Raw genomic sequence first — 12,355 nt, forward strand, 5'->3', positions numbered from 1 at the left:
CTTTGTCTGTGTGAGTACAGTTACTTTTTTTTAACTGTTTAACAGAGTTCAGTAAAAACATTTACAGACCTGCAACTATACTCATTGCTTATATTTATGACTATATACCCAGAATTGTGGCAACAGTTATTTTGATGACTTAACATTTTTTTGCACGCCAGTTTGCCTGAGAGTACTGCAAATGCTCAGTAGCATTGAATGTGATTGTGACATGATGCTATAATGCACACTATAGCTTCTAAACTGAGGGTAGCATCTCAGTAGTCCTAGGGTGCTTGGTTTTATGTACCTTGTAATATGAATACTGAAAATGACTTGTGAGATGGTAGGTAAGGAAGTTGGAAACATCTGCAGTGAGTTTCAGAGCAAGGGCTCTATGGTAATGAAACTGAAAGACAGGTGGAAACTAGTTGTAATGATTATATTTCAGAAAATGCTGACACAACTGTGAGTATTTGTCTCTTGATAAGTAACACCACTGACTGTTTCAAAATTCTTCCAGCATATCATTCGAAAGGCAACATTTAATGCAACAAAGTAGGAGAGGGTGGAATAGGTAGGTGTCAATTAAAATTACCAATTTGTGTGTGCCATTCAGAATTCAGAAAAGACAGGATACAATGGGAGATTTTGCACTGTTTCTTGAATGAACCTGTAATACAACAAAAGCAAAATGTGTTACACTGGACTACATGACCAGTGCCACATGCAAGGAAACATCAAAATTCACACTGTTGCTGGTAATTGGTGATTGTTTGTAGGAGATACAAGGCTGGAATATATAAAACTGTGCACAGAGACAGAAACCCATAGGCAGCTTGAAAACAGTGGTTGGAGTGTTACTACTTTTGAGCAAGGCGCAGTTGTTGCAGTTTTGTGTACCTATGGTGTTCTTTGCTCTCAGGGAATCAAACTCGATAGCCAGTTGCCAGAAACCTGGAGGCCACAGTTCTTTCACCATGCAGTTTTAAAGACATTTTGAAATTTTTGTGCTTTGATATCGGAAAACGTAGGTGAACAAGACTCTGAACAGGCAAATTGACTTTGGTGTCAGAAGTTTGCAATTGTTTCATTGAAAATTGTTCCATGCTCTACAGAAGCCCATAGGCAGCTTGAAAACATTGGTTGGAGTGTTACTACTTTTGAGCAAGGCGCAGTCATTGCAGTTTTGTGCACTCATGGTGTTTTTTGCTCTTAGAGAATCAAACTCGATAGCCAGTTGCCAGAAACCTGGAGGCCACAGTTCTTTCATGATGCAGTTTTAAAGACATTTTGAAATTTTTGTGCTTCGATATCAGAAAATGTAGGTCAACAAGACTCAAAACAGGCAAATTGGCTTTGGTGTCAGAAGTTTGCAACTATTTCATTGGAAATTGTTCCATGCTTTACAGTCTGGATACAAAACACCCCAGCTGAAGAACAGCTCTTTCTAACTAAAGCAGATGCATATTTACACAATGCATGGCTATTAAGCTAAGTAAACTTACCATCAATTGTGGTTAGTGGATGTAAATACTAAATATCTTGTCAATGGATGTCAATATTTGGGGAAGGATGCACATCAGCCAAAGAGTCAAGGCCTTTTTGAATGCATTGTCTAGAAACTTTTGACACCATTCCTTAGATGCAGAAGACACGTAAGAACAGATAATTTTTCATATCAGTACCAAAAGAAGACAGTGGTGATGATGCATTACTGTACAAAAAGGATTAACTACTTAAAAGCCAGTGCACAAAACTAGATGTAGCTGAGATTAAGATGCTGAGAGGGATACATAGAATCACCAGAATGGACCAAATTTCAAATGAGAAAAACTGAGGAAGTTTAAAAGTTACTGAAATTTCCATCAAAGCGTAACAGAGAGAATGAGAGGAGCGCTACTAGCATGAACATGTGATGAGAAAAGGTCAAACTCACATTGCAAAAATAGTGATACAGATGGCAGTAAAAGAATTCCAGGAGAGAGATGTCTTCCAAGGAAGAGACGGATCAGTGGCGTTCAAAATGTCGGGAAAAGATGAAACAACTGATGGAGTGCGACATACAGAACTGGCCTAAATGGAAAAAAATTGCCAAAAATTGCACTCCTGTATAATGTAAGTGATAGCAGAAGATTGTTACAAAACCTAGCTTTCTGTAACAGGTACTATTTTGTACTGCGTAAAGTATTATTTGATTCCTAAAGTTGGTAATAGCTGGACAGAAAACAATTGTAGTCTTCAGATTTTTACTTATTCAGTGTTATGGAACCCAGATACCAAGTAAAAGTGTGTGAATGCTACTACCTGCATTGAGGCACGGAGGACACAAAATGAAATTACTTGAAATCATAAGTGATGTTGGGTAGTACAGGGTGTATACAACCCAGGACAGCCGGGAGATCCAGGAAAAACCCGGGAATTTTTTCATCCAGGAGAAAACCAAGAGAAATCCAGGAATTTTTTAGAATTCCGGTAATTATTCAGTGTTTTAGTTTTTAGTTAAATTTTTGTGATTTTGACTGGTAAGAACCAATGGGGGGGGGGGGGGGGGGGGGGGAAACCTTAAGTCACAAAGGAAATACGCCATATACAACAAAACACAGTGCTGATACAAGCAACTGCCAACAGCAAAATGTGTCAAAGACTTTAGGAAGACTATGCAATGCTTTCTAACAACAAATTGCCTCCGATGAGTGTGACGTGACAGCTGTTTACATTAGATTCATTTGAACAGTTCCGGGCGGGCTCTTACGCATGTGCAGTTGAGTCTCACATGAGTAGCACCTTCTCTCGCTTATGGCTACAGATATGTGGCTGGGCGCCACTGTCTGATATTGCCCATGTTAGGAAATATTGGAGATCCGGGACTGATCTACAGAGCAGTCTGAGTTGTATTGGGGAGGTGGGTAGTCTCCACATGACCTGTCTTTACGTTTAGTGATTTTGCTGTTTCCTCTTCATTTATTACTCTCATATTAAGTGAAAACAAAACGGATTTCTGTGGCCAGGAGCTATCAAATGAATTAAAATATGTTCGCATAATTGAGGAGGGCTAAAATATGGTATTAGTTTCAGGTTTTATTTTCATCTTTCCGATAGTCAAGCATTAATCGCCTTGCAGAACAATGAAGTTATTTTTGTCGGTTTGCTAAAGAGACTTGGCTTTCATTAATCTTTTGTGCTGAGGCAGTCAATTTATTTGAAACAAAGTGTTTAATTTCACACTGTTTGCTAGTTTCAAGTGTTCGCTGCATTTCAGTGCACGTTTTCCATCTTATAGCTCATATGGCATTATGCCATAATAAAGAACCAAACATGAGGTAATACAGTACTGCTACTCAAGAAAATTTATATCTGAATCTGGACTTACGAATGTGCACTTTAAGCTGAATTATGCATTTTAGTATGGTTCATGAAATTCTGATGTTCTTGAAGTATCCTCTGATGTCTTGTTTCTTTTATGACGTAATGCAAGATCTTTTAATGTTTTGCACGTAGGAACATGGGGGCTTCCTACATCATCATAGCTGCGCAAGCGCAGTGCCGCCTGTTATCTGATGCTCTCTGGCAACTGCTGAAATGAACCAATTTCTAACAGGTCAAGAGAAAATATTGTGAATGGTGGTTTGAAAAGCGTTACTTTCAAAGTGAATTTCTTTTTACGCAAGATATACTATGTGCGAGAATGTACGATGAATTTCGTAAATCACAGAGCATTTAACTCTCATTTAAAAATCAACTCTTTGAGGTCGACCATGTAGAAGAATTTTGAGCCCAAAAGATCAGATATTTACGTCGTTATTAAAAACTTTTCTGGCACATTTGTGTGATGTGTCTTAAAGCGTAACCCGCACAAAAAAGATCAACATTATATGTGGAAGCTTAGCTGCTCTTGCAGCTTATTAATCTTAGAGACCAATATTATATGTGAAAGCTTTGTTTTTCTTGTAACAACACTATGCGTATTAATTTAAACCATTAACTTTTCTTATTTGTGTGTTTGCACTACTTAAGAGTGATCTTGCTGTAGGCTGACTTCACCACATGTCCTATGCTGTTATCAGCTGGTGAGATCACTTTACACGAGCTATGAGTGACTTACAAAAGCGCGTCGCAATCTCAATTTCTATGCTTTGGAAAGTAACATGCGGTGTTTGGTGGAATTTGAATTTATACATTGGTAACATGAAAATATGCAGTGTACATGTTGCTGCACAGTAAAGATCTTTCCAAAACGTGTTTTTTCCCCCCCTGAGTTTATTTTTCTAAAGTGCCAGGAAATTCTATGTCAGTTTAAAAACCAAAAACATTCAAAGGATTGATAAGTTTTACAGTGCCGAAGAAAAGTATACTGTTACTTACCATGGAGAAAGTGTATTTTCATCAGGGAGAAAGTGTTTTTTCAACCAAGAAATCCAGGAGCTTTTTTTTTCTTGTCAATGTGTACACCATATAATATAAATTTAAAACAAATTGAACAATAGGTTTGTTTGTGACAGTTGAGGCCAGTTCTGATTCAATACTATTTTCTGTTGTTACAGTTACCACAAAAATCAGGTTTCATTAAATATTTTCGAATATATTTTAAAATACTTCACTTGTTTGAAAGAACACAGTTCCAATTCTAGTCAGGCCATCAAGTTTTCCATGGTTCCCCAAAGCCACAAATAGTACAATACTGAAGTTATATCTTCAACAGTTCATTGGCTGATCTATGTCTAATGTCTGCACTGTTGACAGACTCTTAATCCTTAAAAAACCTGCTAAGAAGTTCCAGTGGTAAGTAGCATTCTTCCTCATGTCGGTTGGAGCTTGTAAATCAAATGCACATCCTGTCACCTCAATTAATTAAACACTTAATTTTAAAACATCCTCTTTTGTTATGATTATTGTCAAGTAGCATAGCCTTGAAATGGTTATATTGAAGTGTGTACACAGAGCAGAACAGAAGATACTATAAAAATCCTCTACTGTACTCAATTCATCATACAAATATTCTACTTAGTTCTGCTCCAAATCTTTTAGCTTCCATCCCTTTTCAAAGGAAGGCGCTCTGTGGCCCTGTAGTTGCTGGCTGTTTCTATGCTTGGATGCTGCCTTCAATTTGCTTATGATGGTTTTTGCAGTGGTGTGTTTTTTTTTTTTTTTTTTTTTTTTTTTTTTTTTTTTTTTTTTTTTTTTTTTTTCCACCCCCCCCATAAATGCTAAAGAAATTATCGACAAATTGCCTGTGTTTCGATTAAAATAATTTTGTGATTGATGTTCCAGTGAGTGAGTGGTAAGTGGCAGCTAATGTAGTCCTATCTTATGCTTGCTATATTGCCAGTTTTGTAGGTACAAGCAATGGCTTCTCAAACATGGCTGACTGCTTGTTGGGAACACAGCAATCTGCCCCTCATACATTTGCGTTATTCGAGGTATAGAAGCAGAGTCAGGTTATTCTTGTTTTCCATGAGTTATATTTTCACTAATTGCACTGGCACCAGTACAGACTTAATCTTCTTCATTCCAGTAACAGAAAAAGAAAACGTAACATTGTTTTTGTTTTTGGTTGTATTCTGCAGTGCATGCTTCGAAATTCTTTGATCACCTCACCTAAATCGTTAGTGCCACAACTATCATGCACTACAGTGAACGCAGCAGAAGTTGAACAACAATATGTAAATTTATTTGTGTTGCAAGTGATATCTTACAGAATTTCACATTTCACATTGTCTTACAAAACGTTTTTCAAAAGAAAGAAAAATGTCAGAGGTATATGATGATGAAGGATTTTTGGAAACATGAACCATTCAGAACCAAAGTGACATTAAGAACTTTGAGTTTTCCATCATGTGTGGTCGCATTGTGGTTAAGACGTAAGGTTCGCATTTGGGAGGGTAGCAGTTGAAATTGGCATCTGACCTTCCAGATTTAGGTTTTCAGTGGTTTCTTGTAAATCACTTAAGGCAAATGCGAAAGTGCTTTCCTTCAAATTGACACAGCAGGTTCATTCCCTGTCCTGAGCTCTTGTTCTATCTCTAATGTCAGTGGGATGTTAAATCCTAATCTTGTGTTTCTTTCCTAGGATTTCTGCTTTGTTGATATTTTTGATTTGAGATGTACAAAGAAGTCTGAAAACATATTTGTCACTGTCTAAACTTAAGTTAAAAAAAAAAAGCAAGTGAAGAGATAAAAGGAATAATATGATATAAAGGAATAATAGAATATGTGCAGGGGAGTGGAAATAATGGTTGTAATGCCCTACTTCTACAACCTTTCAACTGATCCTTTATCAGAATGATTTTTTTGTAGAAAGTAACACTTTTGAAGAAAAATTGTAACAAGTAAAGACTACAGTGATTGTGAAAGATATTTATATTTTCAGAACACCTGAAACTTAGTTCAGAAATAGTGTAATTTTTAAGCAAATAATGTAATTTCATTCCACGTAGTCGTCATAATGTAATTATTCATTACTGTAAATTTGATGTTGCAATCTTTGAATGTACTCCTAAATAGTACCTCTTTCAATGATTATGAAAACAATACTTCCTTCAAAATGAAGTTATTTTCCTCAGCATTTCTACTGCCCTTGTAAATTTAATTGTGTATCAGGTCCAGAAGGTAAAACAGCTCAGTGAAGTACTAACACCAGTTTTCAATCATAATATTGACTGGAAACTTTGAGTTACATCAAATCTGTGTCCCCTATGAACCTGAGTGCAAAGTCAAATATGAAACAACACTCATAGCAAAATACTAAGTTGACTTGTTGTGGGTGTCAAATCATGAAGATGTAGTGGTATGATTTTGTATAAATGCTAACAGAGAATAAAGCAGTGGAAAATTTTGTACAGTTGACGAAACTTATAAATCCTGTTTCAGAATACCTTATGTTAACACTGTCACTCGTGTTAGTAAGATTTTGTGCATGTGTGTGTGTTTTATTAATTAACAGACTAGTTGGTTTATTGAAATTAAAAGGCCCAGGCACGACAACAGTATCATGTAAGGTTATCAGTTTGCAAAAAATTTTCATTTTATTCAACTTAAAACCTGAAAAGACCATCAAGATGATGCAAGCAGGTCTTCACTTGAAGCAACTGGAGCCTATATCAGATCTTCACCTTTTAAGAGAAAAAATTATTCAACCATTGATACACAATACAAGGACCATCACTATACGCAAGAAAATGCACAGAAGGCAAACTTCAATATGCAAACCGATCTCCCTCCCCCCCATCCTATATGATACATACTTTGCCCCGAGTCCATTATTAATATATCTAGCTTTATCTTATGAAACCAAAAGTTTCATATATTCTTTGCATTGTGAACATTGGTCTGTAGCCATCTGTATACTTTCAGATGTGAATATGGCCATTTAACTCATCAAAACAAGTAATCAATGTATTCTTCCTTGCAGTTTTGGCAGATAAAAAGTTTTCCTTAAGAAGAACACACAACTAAATTATTGCATGGTTAGGATGAGGTTTTGAGAACAAGGTGGATATGAAGTCTCATAATGTAAGCTGTTAGCTTTTACATTGATTGTTATGACATATGGAGGTTTAATGTTGTGTATAGGTTCATACACAGTGGTAAAGAGAAATGTTCTACAGAGTGGTGCAGCAGCTGTTGCCGTAGGAAACCTGGACAGGAGCTGAAATGATAAGCTAACATGTAAATACAGTTAACAGAAGTTTTACTCATCTGGTAGCATTCTTCAAGTGTTGTGAAGAAACTTTACAAAAGAACAAACAACAATAATGTCCACCTATTACAAAAAGCAAACTAAAAAGCATCATGCAGTGTGAGGTTCCTGCTATTAATGCACGAGTGAAATGTTGAAGGTTGACTAAGACTGAAAACTACCAAAAACTGCAAATGAGACTGGGACGCGTAGCTGCCACCAGCCATTCTATATCGCGGTGGTAGAGGACCTTCTTAATCGGAGCTGCTGAAGGTGTGGCTTAACAGGGGCACATAATTGGGTTCTCTGGCTCCCCACGTGACCACTATCAGCGTCTGTCAGAAATGTTCGATTCCTTTGCCGACTTTGAGAAACCGATGAGGGTGGTATCGATATACAATACCACATCCCCCCCTCTCAAACCTTCTCACTGTCGTTGTGTGGGAGGGTGTCGGAGGGGTGCATACAGGTGGCAACAAGGAGATGGGAGCTGAAATGAAGGCTCGTGCTGATCTCCTGCCCACACGCTGGTATATCTCCTGAGTGCGCTCATGAACACCAACCAAAAAACTGGGCAGAGGGCATTCACCCACATCCGGAGGCGGAGCAGCAGATGAGGACAGAGACATCTCCACGTCTGCAGAGGGTTCTGAGGCAGCGTGTGGAACAGCCACCGGGCGGGTCCCATGGGAGCTGGATGCAGTGAAAGCTGCTGTGTCCAGACAGGCACAGAATCTGACAGTACAGAGCCTGTGGCAGGATCATGCAATTCATAAGGGCAAACTGATTTTGGGATGTCTCTGCACTCCTCTCGGTCCTTGCATTAAAAACGTAGAAAGTCCAAAGAGTCGTAGAACAGTCCCTCACTCCCAACACTTCTGCCTGCCATACAATCTGTTAGAAATTGAATAGTTGTGATACTTAGTTTTACTGGGTGAGAGGCACAAAGTTTGCCCGTCTGTTGCTTAGAAGTTCATACAAAGCATTCAGTTTTGCTGTTGGATTGTCGGTGGAATGGTATTCTCATGTTGTGATTGACGCTGGAAGTGATGCAAAACTGTTCAAACTTGACAGCAACATATTGAGGTCCATTGTCAGTGTAAATTAATGCAGGCAACCCATCAAGGCAAAAGATCAATGACAAGGTCTGGATTGTGGAACTAGCCATAGTAGAGTGCCTAGGAACCACAAAGGTAAATTTGCTGAAAGCGTCAACGACTGTTGGCCAACACGTATTCCAATAAGGAGCCACAAAATCCAAGTGCAAACATTCCCAAGGTGTCAAGGTGCTTGAGGCTTAGGTCATTCAAAGAACAGCTGAGGTGGGTCTGACTGATGTTCAACACAAGCTTGGCACTGAGAAGTCAGCTGTTCGGTTTGCGCGTCCAGACTGTGCCAAGTTCAAAGATGTCACACCAACTACTTGGTGCGAACAGTGTCCCAGCGACCTTGGTGTAGCAAATGAAGCTTGTCAGGCTGGAGAGCATGGGGAACCACAACACATGACAGGTCATCATCAGTGCAAAGCAAAATGAAATTTTGGTGAACTGAAGAATGTGACGACAGACTGCAAGGGTTTGCCGACGGGCAAATTACTGGTGAACCACAGAGCTATGATTCTGAATGTGGCCAGCTAATGCGGATATAATGTACTAGAACCTGAAAATCAAGATCCGTTGTTGTAGCCTGGGCAGTTTTCTGGTGATTAAGTGGAAAGCTATGCAAAGCGTCTGTGTCTTGTGCATCAGTGTAGCAACAAGAAGTAAGGGTCTCATTGAATGATGAATCTGGGCCAGCAGGGAGGTGAGAAAGAGCATCTATGTTGGCATGGGCTGATACACAATTTCATATTGGAAATTTGACAGAAGAGCCCACTGCTTCTGTGCTGCACAAGTTGGGACTGACTGAGAAGTGCTAAACAAAAATTGAAGCAATTTCTGTTCAGCCAGCACGTAAAATTTTTTGCCATAGAGCTACTGGTGAAACTTAGTTACACCATATACAATGGCAAGAGGCTCCTTTTCAGCTTGTGAATAATTACATTTAACCTACATTGAACTTTGGCCAACAACTTTTACGCAAAGGCAGTTAGTGTATCAACAGAAACAAATTTATGCAGCAAAACTCCACCAGTGCCATAAGAGGAAGTATCCACGGCCAGGACCACTAGTTTGGCTGGATCAAAAGGATCAAAGCATGGATCACTAAGCAAAGCATCTTTCAAGTTCTGGAAAGCAGACTGACACTCTTCTGACCAAGTGCAAGTAATACAAGGGGGCTGTGATGTGTGTGGCATTAGGAATGAACCAGATGTAGTACCTGAGCTACCCTAACACAGATTGCATCTACATCTACATGTCTACTCTGCAATTCACATTTAAGTGCTTGGCAGAGGGTTCATTGAACCACAATCATATTATCTCTCTACCATTCCACTCCCAAACAGCGTGCGGGAAAAACGAACATCTAAACTTTTCTGTTCAAGCTCTGATTTCTCTTATTTTATTTTGATGATCATTCCCACCTATGTAGGTTGGGCTCAACAAAATATTTTCGCAATCGGAAGAGAAAGTTGGTGACTGAAACTTCGTAAATAGATCTCGCCGCGACGAAAAACGTCTTTGCTTTAATGACTTCCATCCCAGCTCGTGTATCATATCTGCCACACTCTCTCCCCTATTACGTGATAATACAAAATGAGCTGCCTTTTTTTGCACCCTTCCGATGTCCTCCGTCAATCCCACCTGGTAAGGATCCCACACCGCGCAGCAATATTCCAACAGAGGACGAACGAGTGTAGTGTAAGCTGTCTCTTTAGTAGACTTGTTGCATGTTCTAAGTGTCCTGCCAATGAAACGCAACCTTTGGCTCTCCTTCCCCACAATATTATCTATGTGGTCTTTCCAACAGAAGTTGTTCGTAATTTTAACACCCAGGTACTTAGTTGAATTGACAGCCTAGAGAATTGTACTATTTATTGAGTAATCGAATTCCAACGGATTTCTTTTGGAACTCATGTGGATCACCTCACACTTTTCGTTATTTAGCTTCAACTGCCACCTGCCACACCATACAGCAATCTTTTCTAAATCGCTTTGCAACTGATACTGGTCTTCGGATGACCTTACTAGACAGTAAATTACAGCATCATCTGCGAACAACCTAAGAGAACTGCTCAGATTGTCACCCAGGTCATTTATATAGATCGGGAACAGCAGAGGTCCCAGGACGCTTCCCTGGGGAACACCTGACATCACTTCAGTTTTACTCGATGATTTGCCATCTATTACTACGAACTACGACCTTCTTGACAGGAAATCTCGAATCCAGTCACACAACTGAGACGATACACCATAGGCCCGCAGCTTGATTAGAAGTCGCTTGTGAGGAATGGTGTCAAAAGCTTTTCGGAAATCTAGAAATACGGAATCAACCTGAGATCCCCTGTCGATAGGGGCCACTACTTCATGCGAATAAAGAGCTAGCTGCGTTGCACAAGAACGATGTTTTCTGAAACCATGCTGATTACGTATCAATAGATCGTTCCCTTCAAGGTGATTCATAATGTTTGAATACAGTATATGCTCCGAAACCCTACTGCAAACCGACGTCAGTGATATAGGTCTGTAGTTCAATGGATTACTCCTACTACCCTTCTTAAACACTGGTGCGACCTGCGCAATTTTCCAATCCGTAGGTACAGATCTATCGGTGAGGGAGCGGTTGTATGTGATTGCTAAGTAGGGAGCTATTGTATTAGCGTAATCTGAAAGGAACCTAATCGGTATACAATCTGGACCTGAAGACTTGCCCGTATCAAGCGATTTGAGTTGCTTCGCAACCCCTAAGGTATCTACTTCTAAGAAACTCATGCTAGCAGCTGTTCATGTTTCAAATTCTGGAATATTTCATTTGTTTTCCCTGGTGAAGGAATAACTCCACTTTAGCGGCACAGTCGTCGGTAACAGTAGCATCGGCATTGCGCAGCGACGGTATTGACTGCGTCTTGCCGCTTGTGTACTTTAGATACGACCAGAATTTCTTCATATTTTCTACCAGATTTCGAGACAATGTTTTGTTGTGGAACCTATTAAAGGCATCTCGCATTGAAGTCCGTGCCAAATTTCGCGTGTCTGTAAATTTTAGCCAATCTTCGGGATTTCGCGTTGTTCTGAACTTCGCATGCTTTTTCCGTTGCCTCTGCAACAGCGTTCGGACCTGTTTTGTGTACCATGGGGGATCAGTTCCATCTCTTACCAATTTATGAGGTATGAATCTCTCAATTGCTGTTGCTACTATATCTTTGAATTTGAGCCACATCTCGTCTACATTTGCATAGTCAGTTCGGAAGGAATGGAGATTGTCTCTTAGAAAGGCTTCTAGTGACACTTTATCCGCTTTTTTAAATAAAATTATTTTGCGTTTGTTTCTGGTGGATTTGGAAGAAACGGTATTGAGCCTAGCTACAATGACCTTGTGATCACTAATCCCTGTATCAGTCAGGATGCTCTCTATCAGCTCTGGATTGTTTGTGGCTAAGAGGTCAAGTGTGTTTTCGCAACCATTTACAATTCGCGTGGGTTCGTGGACTAACTGCTCGAAATAATTTTCGGAGAAAGCATTTAGGACAATCTCGGAAGATGTTTTCTGCCTACCACCGGTTTTGAACAAGTATTTTTGCCAACATATTGAGGGAAG

General features: G+C 39.4%; 1 protein-coding gene across 1 annotated transcript in view; it reads left to right on the forward strand.

Moving 5' to 3' along the window:
• Nucleotides 1–12,355, forward strand: part of LOC124608105 (5'-3' exoribonuclease 2 homolog) — a 419,776-nt gene that overhangs the window by 57,920 nt on the left and 349,501 nt on the right. The window lies entirely within an intron of this gene.

Source organism: Schistocerca americana, chromosome 1, assembly GCF_021461395.2.
Source record: "Schistocerca americana isolate TAMUIC-IGC-003095 chromosome 1, iqSchAmer2.1, whole genome shotgun sequence".
Taxonomy (NCBI): Eukaryota; Metazoa; Arthropoda; class Insecta; order Orthoptera; family Acrididae; genus Schistocerca; species Schistocerca americana.